Here is a 14,349-nt window from a genome sequence, read left to right as displayed (position 1 = left end):
ATGGAGGCAGAGATTAGAGTTTTGCTGCCACAAGTCAAGGAACACCTGGAGCTACCAGAAGCTGGAAAAGAGGAATGATTGCCCTCTAGAGCTTTTGGAAAGAGCATGGCCCTGCCAACACCCTGAATTTGGACTTCTATCCTCCAGAACTGTAAGAAAATAAACTTCTGTTGTTTTAAGCCACCCACTTGATGGTAATTTGTCACAGCAGCCCTAGGAAATAACATAGGATATATAACATAATCAATCACAATGGCTAAGAAGCACTTCAAGTTTTAAAGAGTCTATGTCCTCCATAATAAAACCAACCTCAAATGGATAATTTCAGAAAGAGAAAAAGAATGCTGCTCTGGAAATGAAAAGATCTGTGTGAACTGGCCTGTTACCTACTAGCTGGTGTCTTGGGTCAGTCACTATGTATACTGAACACATATGGCAAAGAGGTCTGGAGGTAAAGTCCCACGCTTCACCACTTGAGCATGCAATAAATGAATGCATGCAAGGGAAAAAAAGGTTACTACAGAGAAAAGAAGACACAAGTCTTTATTTAAGCTCATCTAAAGTTTTGGCACAAATGGTTTGCACTCGACTACTAACCTCAAGGTTGGCAGTTCAAACCCACCCAGCAGGGCCATGTTAGGAAGGCCTGATGATCAGCTTCCATAAAGATCACAGCCAAGAAAACCGTATGGAGCAGCTCTACTCTGTAACACATAACCCATTGCTGTCGAGTCGATTCCGACTCTTAGTGACCCTACAGGACAGAGCAGAATTGCCCTATAGTGTTTCCAAGGAGCAGCTGATGGATTCGAACTGCTGACCTTTTGCTCAGCAGCCCAACGCTTAACCACTGCGCCACCAGGGCTCCCTGTAACACATGGAGTCACCATTCGTCGGAACTGATTCAACAGCAGTGGGCTTTTAAGGTTTCTACTTAGGCTTACTAAAAAAAAATTACTAAAACTTCTAAAACTTTCTAAAAGAAAACTTATTAAAGTTCTAAACCCTTGCATAGGGATTACTACAAAAATGAACAATTCTTATTAGAGACTCCTTTCCTCAACCTGACTAATGCTAAGTTCAGTGTTTGAAGGTGTGTCTATCTCTGTCTCCAAGTATGTATGAGGCTGCTTTTCAAAGTGCTTACTGAAAGGGAAGGCCGAAAAAGAACTGATGCTTTTGAATTATGGTATTGGCGAAGAATACTGAATATACCATGAACTGCCAGAAGAACAAACAAATATGTCTTGGAAGAAGTATAGCCAGAATGCTCCTTAGAAGCAAGGACAGTCAGACCTCATCTCACTTACTGTGGACATGGTATCAGGAGGGGCCAATCTCTGGAGACCAATCCCCAGAGAAAGACATCATGCTTGGTAAAGCAGAGGGTCAGTGAAAAAGAGGAAAACCTTCAATAAGATGGACTGACACAGTGACTACAACAATAGGCTCGAACATAACAATTTTGAGAATGGTGCAGGACTGGGCAGCGTTTCATTCTGTTGTTCACAGGTTCGCTATGAATTGGAACTGACTCGACCGCACTTAACAACAACACTGAAAAACCATGTTTCCCAAAACACTAATGGTCAGAACTGGCTGTACACTGCTCTCCTTAGAGATCTGCTCACAAGGGCAATTACATTTTTCAGCTGGCAGCAGACCTACTTTTCTTTAAAAAACAAAAGATCAAATATGTTTGTTTGCTATCCTCTACAACGTAATCTTTAAAACAGGAGCCACATCATAATACAGCTGTTGTGTACTGGAAAAAATAAAAGCACATAAACCGGTATAAACAATGAAGCTAGTAGGAAGGCATAAATATTAACATTTTAAAACATGTTTCTGTGGATTAGAAAATGGTATGTAAGCATCTTATTTCACACACTTTCTCCTCATTTCTTCACTAATGCTCAAATGTAAACCTTCTGCATATATGACAGCAATAAAACACTGTATTTTGTATGGAGAAACCAACTCATTGCCGTTGAGTCAATTCCAACTTATATCAACCCTACAGGACAGAGTAGAACTGCCCACAGAAGATTTCCAAGGCTGTGAAACTTTACAGGGGCAGACTGTCACATCTTTCTCCTGCAGAGCGCCTCGTGCGCTGAAACCACCGACCTTCGGTTAGCAGCCGAGTGCGTAACTGCTGTGCCACCAGGGCTCCTTGCATGAAGAAAAGGGACCAAATATTTAAATAAAGTATTCTAAAGCAAGGATCTGCAAACTCTGGCCCACAGGCCAAATCTGGCCCACAGCCTGTTTTTGTAGATAAAGTTTTACTGGAACACAAAGATGCTAGTTCATTTATGTGCTGTCTATGGCTGCTTTCATACTACAAGAGTAGAGGTGAGGAGTTGCAACAGAAACTGTGCATAAAATATTATCTGGCCCTTTGCAGAAAAAGTTTGCTGACCCCTGCTCTAAAGCAGTGTTAGGTGCTTTATTTCATTAAATCTTTCCGTGACAGAAGTTGTGTTATGCCTCATTTACTGATAGGGAAACTGAGCACCAGAGATTGAGAAGCCAGCCCTAGACAACACAGTTGTAATGTGTAGCTCCCTTACCTGCTCAGTCTCCACTAGGAGTGAGCTAGGCCAGCTCCCTCTGTCACACAGAAATATGTGTTAATCTCATTGATGCTCCAGCATAATTAGAGTAAATAAATTCTTACAGAAAGAATGGTGAGTAACTGGTTTTTCAGGCCCTGTGCCTGAAAGGGACTTCTCTCATGGGCTGGAGAAATACTGCCTGTATCCTGGGTTAAGCTGAACCCTGAAACAAAGAGCCATTTTGCTTACTGGCTCCTGTATGAGATCCGGAAATCCCAAGAATAACCTCTTGCCCAGTTTCTGGCAGGATCCTGTGCTAGTATGTGCCCAGAAGAGGTGAGAAATGTAATTCTGAAGAATGTCTCAAGGATACCAGCTTAAGAGCTGGCTACAAGCTACTTGTCATACACATTACCCTCAACTGAACCTCACTCAGCTCAGTGATAAAGATACCAACATTATTCCAGTTTTACAGATAAGGCGGCTAAGGATGGGGTACCTGCAGTTACTTGCTCAAGGTCACAACACAGTAAGTGATGGAGACAGAATTGCAAAAGCTCTAAAATTCTTCCCTTCATTTATTATTGCTTGTTTATATCTATTTTTTTTTTTTTTTTTTGCACTGTTTTAAGGTATATTTAAACTGTTCAGGCAGATAAGCAGTCTCAGGCCCTTAGCCCAAAAGATCGTTCTCATCCGTTTGCTTCCAACATCTCTGTGGCAATCACAAGAAGAGAAGATGCTGATGGCACTGTTATCTCCCGTGGCATAAGCATCTTTTGCTTATTTCTTCTGTTGTCTCTCTTACCATGCTATCACTCTCCCCCCCACCCCAATTTTAATCCTCCCTCTTTGCACGTCTCCAGGCCAGTCAGCAGCATCCAAGAGTACAGAGATGCAAACAGTGGGGGGCAGTAAAGTACAGGGTAAAAAATAAGGAAAATGTATTGGACCCGGGGTTCTTGCTCTCTGGCTACTAACTTGCAACATGTTTATGATCTTGGGCTGCTGAGGCGCACAAATGGGAAAATACAAGTTAGAAGGCCTCAAAAATTACTGAGCATTATACGAATGCCAGATGGCATCATCATATTGTCATCCATTGCTCACAGCTCAACAAGACATTTTCTCCTGGCCCGAACAGTTCATAACTGAAGACCAATGCCCTTTAAGTACCGTAGCAAGCGACCCAACTAGTTTCTTTCTATCTCTGATTTAGACTACTTTGTGTTTAACATGTTTTCTGAAAGAGTCCAGTTTCAGACAAATGCAAATACATACTAAAATAGAGAAAGGTCTCCTCCCTTCTCTTTTATAAACATGAAATCATTTTTATAGCCCTTAAACTATTATATTTAGAATGAATGTACTAGTTCTAAACATGCAAAGAACTCAGGCTGGAAATGACCAGGAACGTTCCAAATTTAAATCCCTGGGAATGTCAGCAGTGATTAGGAGCTACAGAGGTTTTCCCCCTAACCCAAAATACATGTTCTTAAAGCATGCCTCTTTGGACACCTCAGATTTCTGTAAGCTAGGGGGTGTGGCTGCTTGTCTTGCAAAAGGAATCTTGTTATGTTAAAGAGCAGAGGAGACCTGAAGTCTGGGCAGCTCCCACCCCTCCTACACCCTGCCCTTCCCCACCCCCAGGGAAAAGATTCTGTTTTGAGCTCTGAAGAGAGCTCTGGCTATTCCATCCAAGATCCTAGAGAAATGAGAACATGTTTGGGAATTTTTAGATAATCTCATGGATGGAAACCAACTTCTTAAGGTTTTTGGTGGATAGCAATGGTAAGAAGCTTGTCTTTACAGTACAACTGTAAAGAAATTAAATCACAAATGTATACATTCACTAATCAGTGACCACTAAATTTTTTCTCCCCAAGAAACCATTCCTGGCACCCAATCAAAGCTATTTCTACAATTAGCTCATTCACTTTCTTCAGGTTTGTTTGTGTGGCACAATCAAGTATCCGCACTCAGTGGTGCAGTAACCTCAGTGCACTAATCCAAGGGAAGAGTCAAAAAGAGTTGGGATGGACAGAAATCTATTCTACTTTAGAAAATGTAGCACAAATACAGACAATTAGGTACTCATAGGTTCCACTGGAAAATGGAAGATTGTGCTGGTAAGTTAATCTCTCTCAAAACTGTGGGGGTCAGAGAATTCTCAATTAAAAACCTGGAGGGTGTTATAAGAATGTCAATATGAGCTTGGCTATATTGATTTGGCTGCACAAATTCTGCTGATTCACAGACACCACACAGTGAATTCTGCCCTCTGCTTGGTGCCTTTTATCATTGATTTAAATGTTTAAAAAAAAAAAAGGGGGGGGGCACAAGAACAAACGAATCCCAAATTCTCCAAGCCAATCAAGCCCTAAATCTCCCACCTCAATGTATACAGCTGTCAGGAACTGAGAATGCAGACAGCACTTCAAAGGGTGCAAAGCACCTGAACCAAAACCCACTGCTGTCGAGTCGATTCCGACTCATAGCGACCCTATGAGGTTATGCTAATCCCTTACATGTGTACAGCGCTTTACATTTCCTGAAGCAGCTTCACATAATCTCATTTGTTTCTCACTACAAACACACAGAATAGGTGGCACAGGTACTAATATTCTCGTATGACAGACAAAGACACTTAATCCAGGTAGATTGAGGGACTTTGCCCAAGGTCACAGGGCAAGTACAGCAAAACCTGTGAGAGCCAGAACTTGATGGGACTGCCTTGTTTTTCCCAGTCTTGCAAGTTTTCTGCCTTTTGACAGGGTGCAGTCTTACACTTTTCTATTGCCCTCTATTGTTGTTGATAGGTGTCATCTACTTGGTTCTAACCCAGAATGGCCCTATACACAACAGAACGAAACACCACCCGGATCTATGTCATCCTCACAATTGTTGTTATGCTGGAACCCATTGTTGCAACCACTGTGCCAATCCACCTTGTTGAAGGTCTTCCTCTTTTTCTCTGACCCTCTACTGTACCAAGCATGATGGCCTTCTCCAGGGACTGGTCCCTCCTGATAACATGTCCAAAGTACATGAGACGAAGTCTCTCCATCCTTTCTTCTGAGGAGCATTCTGGCTGTACTTCTTCCAAGACAGATTTGTTCATTCTTCTGGCAGTCCATGGTATGTTCAATATTCTTCGCCAACACCGTAATTCAAAGGTGTTGACTCTTCTTCTTTGTCCAACTTTAGCATGCATATAAGGTGACTGAAAACACCGTGACTTGGGTCAGACGCACTTTAGTCCTTAAAGTGATGCCTTTGCTTTTTAACCCTTTAAAGAGGTCATTTGCAGCAAATTTGCCCAATTGCTTTCTATTAGTGGAAAATACTTGGGTATTCCTTCTCTGACAGGTTTCTGCCTTGTACAGGTTCTAGCTTTCACAGGTTTTGCTGTATATGACACAGCTGACACTAAAACCCGTCTCCTGATTCTTAGTACTGTGCTCTCTCACTGCACTTCCCCCCGTACTTTAGAACTGATTAACTCAATAAAAACGAAGACCAAAAACCTTAGGCTTTCTCACTCTGGAACATGGATCCACCAAGCCTTTTACCTTTGGTTTTCTTGATCTTTCTCCTGGGCAAAGCACACCAAAATGTCAAAATGCTAGATTCTTATACACTTCAAATTGGAGAGTTTGAACAAGAAAGCTTAAGGTTTTCAAGCTTGTTAAAGCCACAGTCACTCCCAGGACCGAGGCTTAATTCTCTGGTTACCAACCAATAGGGGAGATGGAAAGACCTGGTAGATCAAGTTCACTCCCTGCAGAGGTGGTGATGGGAAGTCACTCTGTCTTTTCACTGTAGTTCAGAAGAACAGCCTTAGCCCAACCCTCTTGCTGGAGATGTATCCACAGCTGCACACTTACAGGAAGAATCATCTGGCTAAATTTTATACATTGTTTTGAAATTGTAGCTATTCATATGCTGTGAACATGACGGCAATGTTATTTTAAGGGTGTGGCTATTTCTCCAAGAATCAGAATTCTTTCTTCTACTTCACTAGAGGTAAAGCCAAGATTGTAATGAAAGAATAAATCATATCACAGCTAGGAAATCTAAAGCTACTGATTATTAAAGAACACCTTGACTCACCTAAAAATACCAATCTCCACTGTCCAAGACAGTAACTCAAATTTGGGAAGTAACAATATATACCACAAGGTCTGCATTTACACTGCTAAGAACACAACAGAACACTTAGCACCACTTTAATCACATATCTAATTTGGAAAAAGTTCTTCAGTTACTTATCTGACCTTAGTGAATTTAGGATTCATAAAATGCTCACATAGTATCTATCTACATGTACCACGCTTTGGTCTGAAGAGAAAGGTGGCAGCATTCACTTATCTTGTTTGGCAAAAACTTTAAAAGCAATTCAATCTGACTATATATTTGCTCCTTTATGATTAATTTGTTATGTAGTCACGTAATATAAGATTCTGTGAGAATTCTGGGAAAATCCTCAATTTTTTCCCTACATACCTTTTTGAGGAGGAGCAAGCACAGGGAAGTGGGAGGTTGGAGGAGGAATTAGTATCGTAAGATGGACATATACCTTGAGTTTTTCATATACAGCAACAAGGAGTCACAAGCAAACAGTTGTGGGCTTGTGTCACTAGGATCTGCCACTTGTTTCCTTACCCACAAAGTTGGGATAAATAACTCTCTGTCCTGCCTGTTGAAATGACTCAGCAGCAACAATTTTGGATTTTTTTTTTTTTTCCCATATCTATCAGGCAAAGTGAAGAGGATTTGAAGCACTTACTGATCAAGATCAAAGTCTTCAGTATGGATTATACCACTGTATAAAGAAAACAAAGATCTTCACAACTGGACCAGTAAGCAACATCAGGATAAAAGGAGAAAAGACTGAAGTCGTCAAGGACTTCATTTTACTTGAATCCACAACCAACACCCATAGAAGCAGCAGTCAAGAAATTAAAGGATGCATTGCATTGGGCAAATCTGCTGCAAATGACCTCTTTAACGTGTTAAAAAGCAAAGATGTCACTTTAAGGACTAAGGTGAGCCTGACCCAAGCCATGGTGTTTTCAATAGCCTCTTATGTATGTGAAAGCTTGGTGATGAATAAAGAAGACCTGACACCTTTGAACTGTGGTGCTGGTGAAGGGCACTGGATATACCATGGACTCTCAAAAGAATGAACACATCTGTCTTGGAAGAAGTAAACAGTCAGAACGCTCCTTAGAAGCAAGGATAGCGAGACTTCATCTCACATACTTTGGACGTGCTATCAGGAGGGGCCAGTCCCTGGAGAAGGACATCATGCTTGGTAGAGGGTCAGTGAAAAAGAGGAAGACCCTCAACAAGATGGACTGATGCAGTCGCTGCAACAGTGGGCTCAAGCATAACAATGATTATGAGGATGGTGCAGGACCAGGCAGTGTTTTGTTCTGTTGGACATGGGGTCGCTATGGGGCGGAAGTGACTTGAAGGCACGTAACAATACCACCACCTTAGGCAAATATCAAATGTGAAAATAAGATGGTATTACTTCATTAAGTATAAAATACTATGCTACACATATAACATACATATACTATATACAATATAGTATGCACACACACACACACACACACACACATATTTTATGGAGCTCTGGTGGCACAGCCCTTAGGGGCTTGGCTGCTAACCAAAAAGTTGGCAGTTTGAATCCACCAACAGCTTATTGGAAACGCTATGGGACAGTTCTACTCTGTCCTAAAGGGTTGCTCTGAGTCCGAATCGACTTGATGGCAACAGGTTTTGTGTTTTTTTTGTATATACATTCTATATACTGTATGGAGCCCTGGTGACAAAGTGGTCAAGGGCTTGGCTGCTAACCAAAAGGTCAGTGGTTAGAATCCACAAGCCACTCCTTGGAAACCCTATGGGGCAGTTCTACTCTGTCCTACAAAGTTGCTACGAGTCAGAATTAACTCGACAGCAACTGGTTTTCTGGGGCAGTTCTACTGTCCTACAGGGTCATTATGAACTGGAATCGACTCAACAGCAACGGGTTTGGTTTTAGGTTTTGGTATACTATACACAGCGTATACACAAAACATACTTCTACATTGCTTAACCATCTTCATGGGCAAGGCTTCACAGGCATTTAGCCAGTTAATTACCAGCAGAAAAATAATCATGGAGTTGAGGATATAAATAATCAAGTTGGTTAGAAATTTATCATTATTTCTCTAGTGAAGTGTCTTATTGCCTTTATTTTAGACTGAGAATAATTACAACACACTTAGCCTAGAAACTAAAAATAGGTGCCCCATATTAAAAATTATGCTAAAATTCTATAGGTGGGACTGGTCCCCTTCCCAATAATTTACTGTGTGTACTGTTCATTGGTGTTATTATGATCATGTGGCTATAAATTACTTAAGTAAATGTGGCCATATTCCTGCATGTGTTTATTTATGGTTGGGTTCATGCAAAATGCTGCCATTTGAGACTTTACAAAACTAACGCCAGTAACATTAAGCTCAATGCAGCTCAGGAGGAAAAAAAAAATCCATTATTTTACTGGATGGATGAATAGATGAATGGACAGATGGAGATATACATATACAGGTAGCCCGTGACTTAATGAGGTTCCGTTTCGATGTTTCTATCGTATGACGATTCTGACATAAGTCAAATACCCTTTTATTTTTTTAGTTTTCATTACTATTACTTTTATTATCAGTACCTTTATAAGTCTAATTTTTGTCTTCAGGACTTGGAAACATTACACAGAAACTTACACACATATTTTAACATTGTATGTAGTACATATTACTAACCATAAGATAAAAAAAAAGATGGTGCTAAGTGCGGTTCACTGTAACTTGACTACCTGTATACCAAACCAGTTGCCACTGAGCCAGTTCCAACTCATGGCAACCTCACGTATGACAGAGTAAAACTCTGCTCCATAGGGTTTTCGATGGCTGATTTTTCAGAAGCAGATTGCCAGGCCTTTCTTCCAAGGTGCCTCTGGGTGAACTCAAACCTCCAACCTTTCAGTTAGCAGCTGGGTATATTAACCATTTGCATTACCCAGGGACTGAATGACTGACTCTCTCTCTATATACATACATGCACTACCCAAGGACTATACACATGGGTGGCGCCAAGTGGTTTGCCCTTGACTACTAACCAAAACTTTGGCTGTCTGAACCCACCCAGTGGACCATGGAAAAAAAGGTCTGGGAACTTGCTTCCGTAAAGATTACAGCCAAGAAAACCCTTTGCAGCTCAATTCTACTCTATAGCACATGGGGTCGCTCAATGGCAACGGGTTTATATATATGAACTAATCTCAAAGAAATACAGGATAACATCTCAGGCAAACACCTGTCTATCTTCAGAGCAAGTGAATGCCACCAGATTCGATGGCAGCATTTCTAATCTTTTTCATATCAAGGCACACAGAGAAAATGTTAATATTAGCTTTCTGAATATTTTACCCATGGCTGAGACTGACCCCCTCACTCAGTCAACTTGTCACAAGATCAAAGTATTCTGAGGAAAATGTGCGCTAACAGTGACACCCTAACCTTGTTATATATGGTGAGTAGGGGGAGTTAGAGATATTCTCTAATTTTAACTAAACTAACACTCAAAAAAGGAACAAGTAACTTTTTAGAGTAGTAAATACTAGTTTATATGTGGGACCTGCATGCTCAGAATTTTTTTTTTTACTAATAGGGGTGCATAACCAAAAAAGCTTAAAGTCCACTGATCTAGAGGACTCTGCCATGCTCATTTCTAAATATCTCAACTTCTGGGTCAAACCTTTTTTGTGTTTCCAACTTTGTGACAGGAAGCTTTATTCTTTAGGTCCTTCTTTCCCTTGATTCTCACTCATCCATCCCCCAGACTGAGCTATAATCTCTATGAACTTAAATTCCAAATATACATTACCAATCCTGATGTTTCGCCAAAGCTCCAGTGGGGTACATACAGTTGTCTACTGGACATCTCTGACTGGAAAGCCACCGAGAACGTGAACACCACATGTCCAAAATCAAACCTACCTTCTTTTTTCCCCAAATCTGCTCCTTTTAACTTTTTCGATTTCTATTAAGGACATAACATTCCCTAGTCACCCAGGGCTGAAATCTGGGAGTCACCCCAGACTCTTTCTCCTGTTTTTCAACTCCAATCAACTGCTGAATTCTGAAATAAAGGTATCTAACAGTGTCTATCTCCTGACCTTTCTTTGTATTGCTGATATCTCTGTTCAGTCCTTTATCACCTCTAACAATAAAAATAACAATAATGATGAATACTTATTGAGCACTTACTGTGTGCCAGACACAGTTCTAAGTCCTTTAACATTATCGTTTTAGCCTTCATAACAACCCTATAAGGGTTATGAACCTAGTACGTAAACTCACTGTGTTTTCACTGTCTTCTAACTCAAATTCATTCCCCATAATGCTGTCTAATAAATCTTGCAGCAGCACCACTTTGGTAATGCCACATCAGCCTAACACCCAAAATCTTCAATGGTTCACCAATGTCAAGCAGAGAAAGTTCAAATTTTTTAGCCTGGTAGTCAAGACCCTCCAATATCTGACCCCAACTTACATCTCCAGACTGCCTTCTTTCACTGCTCCCTCCCACCCTTATTCTCTAGGCAGAGTGCGCCACTTACTGCTTTCTTCACTCAAGCCGCACTTTCTGAATCATGATCTTGCTCCTGCTGGTCCCCATGCCTGGAACGCCCTTGTTCCTACTTCCCTAAATCCAAAACAAAAAAAATAAAGCCTTCTTCATTCCTGAGCCAGAAGTAAAGATCTCTCCTCCTCTGAATTCTGTGTGCTTTGCCTGTACTTTCCACGTCAGTCTCTAATACCTGATATCAGGTATCAGTCTCCCTACTAGACTGTTAGGTCCTTGGGAGTGAAATATTATTTGTATACATCTTTTAAAGTCTTCACATAAAAGAGATACAATAAACATCTGGTGAGTAAGTGAAAGAAAGTGTAAAACATCTAACTTTTCTCAAAGGTAAGAACTATATAGCTTGGCTAGATTAAGAAAAATTTATATTATCTGGGTATTTCTAATTAGGCAGGTCGGTCCCCTAGTCTTCTATGTAATTGAAACTAGACACACAGACCAAAAAAGGTGGTACTTCCAAGAAAAAAGGATAACCAAGTGAACCAGTACTGCTGTTTGCTGTGGTTATTTTAGTCTCCTTTCTTCCTTTGAACTAAGGAACACAAGGTCACAGCTACGTTATGCCACTTTAAAGTTAAACATTTACTAGGTGTTTTTTTCCTTTACACTGGAATTTACCTTCATTTCTTATCCTTCGACTTGCCTTTTTCACTGCAGGTTGCAGAGCTATAATTTAACTTATAATAAATGCTCTGAATACAGAAAAACTTTTAGTCAATTATTATACAGTGGGGTATGGCTTTGGGGTGCTATGTGGTAATACAAATAGAATCTGACCAACTTCTAAAGAGCAGAGTGCAGTATTTGAGACAGTGGCAGCAGTAAGAACAGATTAAAAAGAAAACTAAATCTCTGGAAAACGCAGACATGGGGTAGATACCATCCAGCTGTGTCTATTACAATTTCCAGTCACAGTACATTTCATGACTTAAGCATTACATAAGCTACATATTTCAAGCTCTCATTCTGCCAATAAACTTTAACTTTCATTTGAGTATATAAAGGTGGTAAAAAGAAACCCAACCACAAAAGAGCAAAATAGAAAAATTTCAAATAGATCATGGTCTTTTAGAGAATATGACAAGTTTAAGAACAAAAACCAAATCTAAGAATATCCAAACACACATGTTCACATACATAAATATTACCACTTTGCTGGTGGGAAGAGTAAAGTCAGCATGTTGCTGCTGAGTAGAACCCAGCTCTTAGTGACCCTATAGGACAGAGCAGAACTGCCTCATAGGGTTTCCTGGGCTGTAAATCTTTAAGGGAGCAGACTGGCAGGTCTTTTCTCCTACGTGGCCACTGGAGGTTTTGAACTGCTGACCTTCCAGTTAGCAGCCAGGCGCTTAACCACTGCGCTACAAGGGCTCCTTGAAATTCAGCACAGTTAAAATATTATTTTGACAGTATGCAGACTTGGTTGACAACACTGATTTCTATTTTAGTCTGGTCAAATGCTTAAAATGACCCCAGGATCTTTGTTTACTAAATACAGTTTGGCTTACAGGCTCACATGAAGAACCAGGCTCAACCTTGTTTGGGAATTAGCTTGTTTTTGAGGTTTTTCACTAACAAAAAAGACTAACTGGCATGCAGATGTTGTAATGCATAAAAGTAACTTAGCTCTGTGGGATACCTCAGCCAGGTGGGCATCATTAGCTGATTCTCAGCTTTCAGAATAAGCAACTGGCTGAGGCAAGAGATCTTCAGATCCCAAAAGAGATGGGAAGTTTGCTGCCACAGCAGATTTTCTAACCAACAGGCCCTAAGTGGAGACTTCTGAACCTCTCCCATGGCCCATTTTCTCTCTTTTCCTTCTGTATCTGAGGGCACAAATAACAAACTTGTACAACAGATGTATCAAAAGGAAGAGAAACATGAAAAATAAAAAGTAAAAACAACCTAAAGGAATAAAAGAAACATGCAATGAACTGGGTGGGAAGCAGGATACCAGAACTTGCATAAGTCAGTCACTATAAAGCTAAAAGCTTGAGGGCCTTGATAAGGGCACCTCATTTCCCCTCTTTACAAGAAAGGAACTAGACTAGATCCCTAAATGATTCCCAACAGCTTAACTTAAACCAGTTGCTGTCAAGTCAATTCCAACTCAGCAACCACATGTGTGTCAGAGTACAACTGTGTGCCAGAGTTTTTGATAGCTGATTTTTTGGAAGCAGATCACCAGGCCTTTCTTCTGAGGTGTCTCTGGGTAGACTCCAGCCTCCACCTTTTTGGGTTAGCAGCCTAGTTCGTATGTTAACAGTGTGTACCAGACTCCCAGCCTAACTTATGAGTACTCAAACTTGGTATGCATGTATTATTGGTGATAGGGATGGGCAAAAATCATTTCATTCATGAAGAAGACCATTTATAACTGATCAGCTTTAAGAATGTTTTTTGGGTTTCTGAAACCCACATGAAGTATATAGCTTCTTTAAAAAGAGACCTCACTTTGCTTTAGGAACACAAAGCCTACAGTTGATGACTGTTTTCAAACACACACACATCCCTGGAACAGGAATTTTATTTGGAGAGGCCAATGCCAATTGTGCCAAATCTCATTCTGTCTGAACTGATTCTTTCAATGCACAGAAAGGCAAGCATGCTGGCTGACCATGCCTCAGAGGAAGTGACTTAATACGACAGGAAATCAAATAGATCACAAAAAAGCAAATGAAGTCCTAAAAATAGGCGGCACTATGCATGTAACATGGGTGAAAAAGAAACTCCCATGGGTTTCCACCATTTATCTTGGAATGGTATCTCAAAGCAGATATTGACTGTTTAGAATTTATGCTGGCATTTAGATTTTGACAAAGGACCAATCGTTAAAAAAGAAAAAAAAGGCATATCAACATTTACTTGCTTGATAGCACGTTGCAAGTTATAACTAAACTTGCAGTCAGCTTGAAAACTGACTGAAACGAGATCATATGACCATAAAGCAAACAAAAAAATAGCTCAGGTTTACACTTACAGATATTTGGTACACAAACTATAAATGTAACCTCTGCTTGGTAAACACCTGCAACCATTACAACTTACCTGCATCATCGTGCAAATCTAAGTAACCAATCAG

The 14,349-nt window shown here is 40.4% G+C and overlaps 1 protein-coding gene across 10 annotated transcripts in view; it reads right to left on the bottom strand.

Moving 5' to 3' along the window:
* Window positions 1–14,349, bottom strand: part of NFYC (nuclear transcription factor Y subunit gamma) — a 76,613-nt gene that overhangs the window by 40,213 nt on the left and 22,051 nt on the right. Inside the window, exon 2 of one of the 10 annotated variants that reach the window (XM_049878936.1) lies at window positions 11,239–11,324. The exons of the other annotated variants lie outside the window; for them this stretch is intronic. The gene's annotated coding sequence lies outside the window, so the exon portion shown is untranslated. The remainder of the gene's footprint in view (window positions 1–11,238; window positions 11,325–14,349) is intronic. 10 annotated transcript variants of the gene reach the window in all.

This window comes from Elephas maximus, chromosome 3 (genome assembly GCF_024166365.1).
Source record: "Elephas maximus indicus isolate mEleMax1 chromosome 3, mEleMax1 primary haplotype, whole genome shotgun sequence".
In the NCBI taxonomy this organism is placed as follows: domain Eukaryota; kingdom Metazoa; phylum Chordata; class Mammalia; order Proboscidea; family Elephantidae; genus Elephas; species Elephas maximus.
Note: the sequence above shows the minus strand (reverse complement) of the source record. Positions and strands in the feature narration are given on the sequence as shown.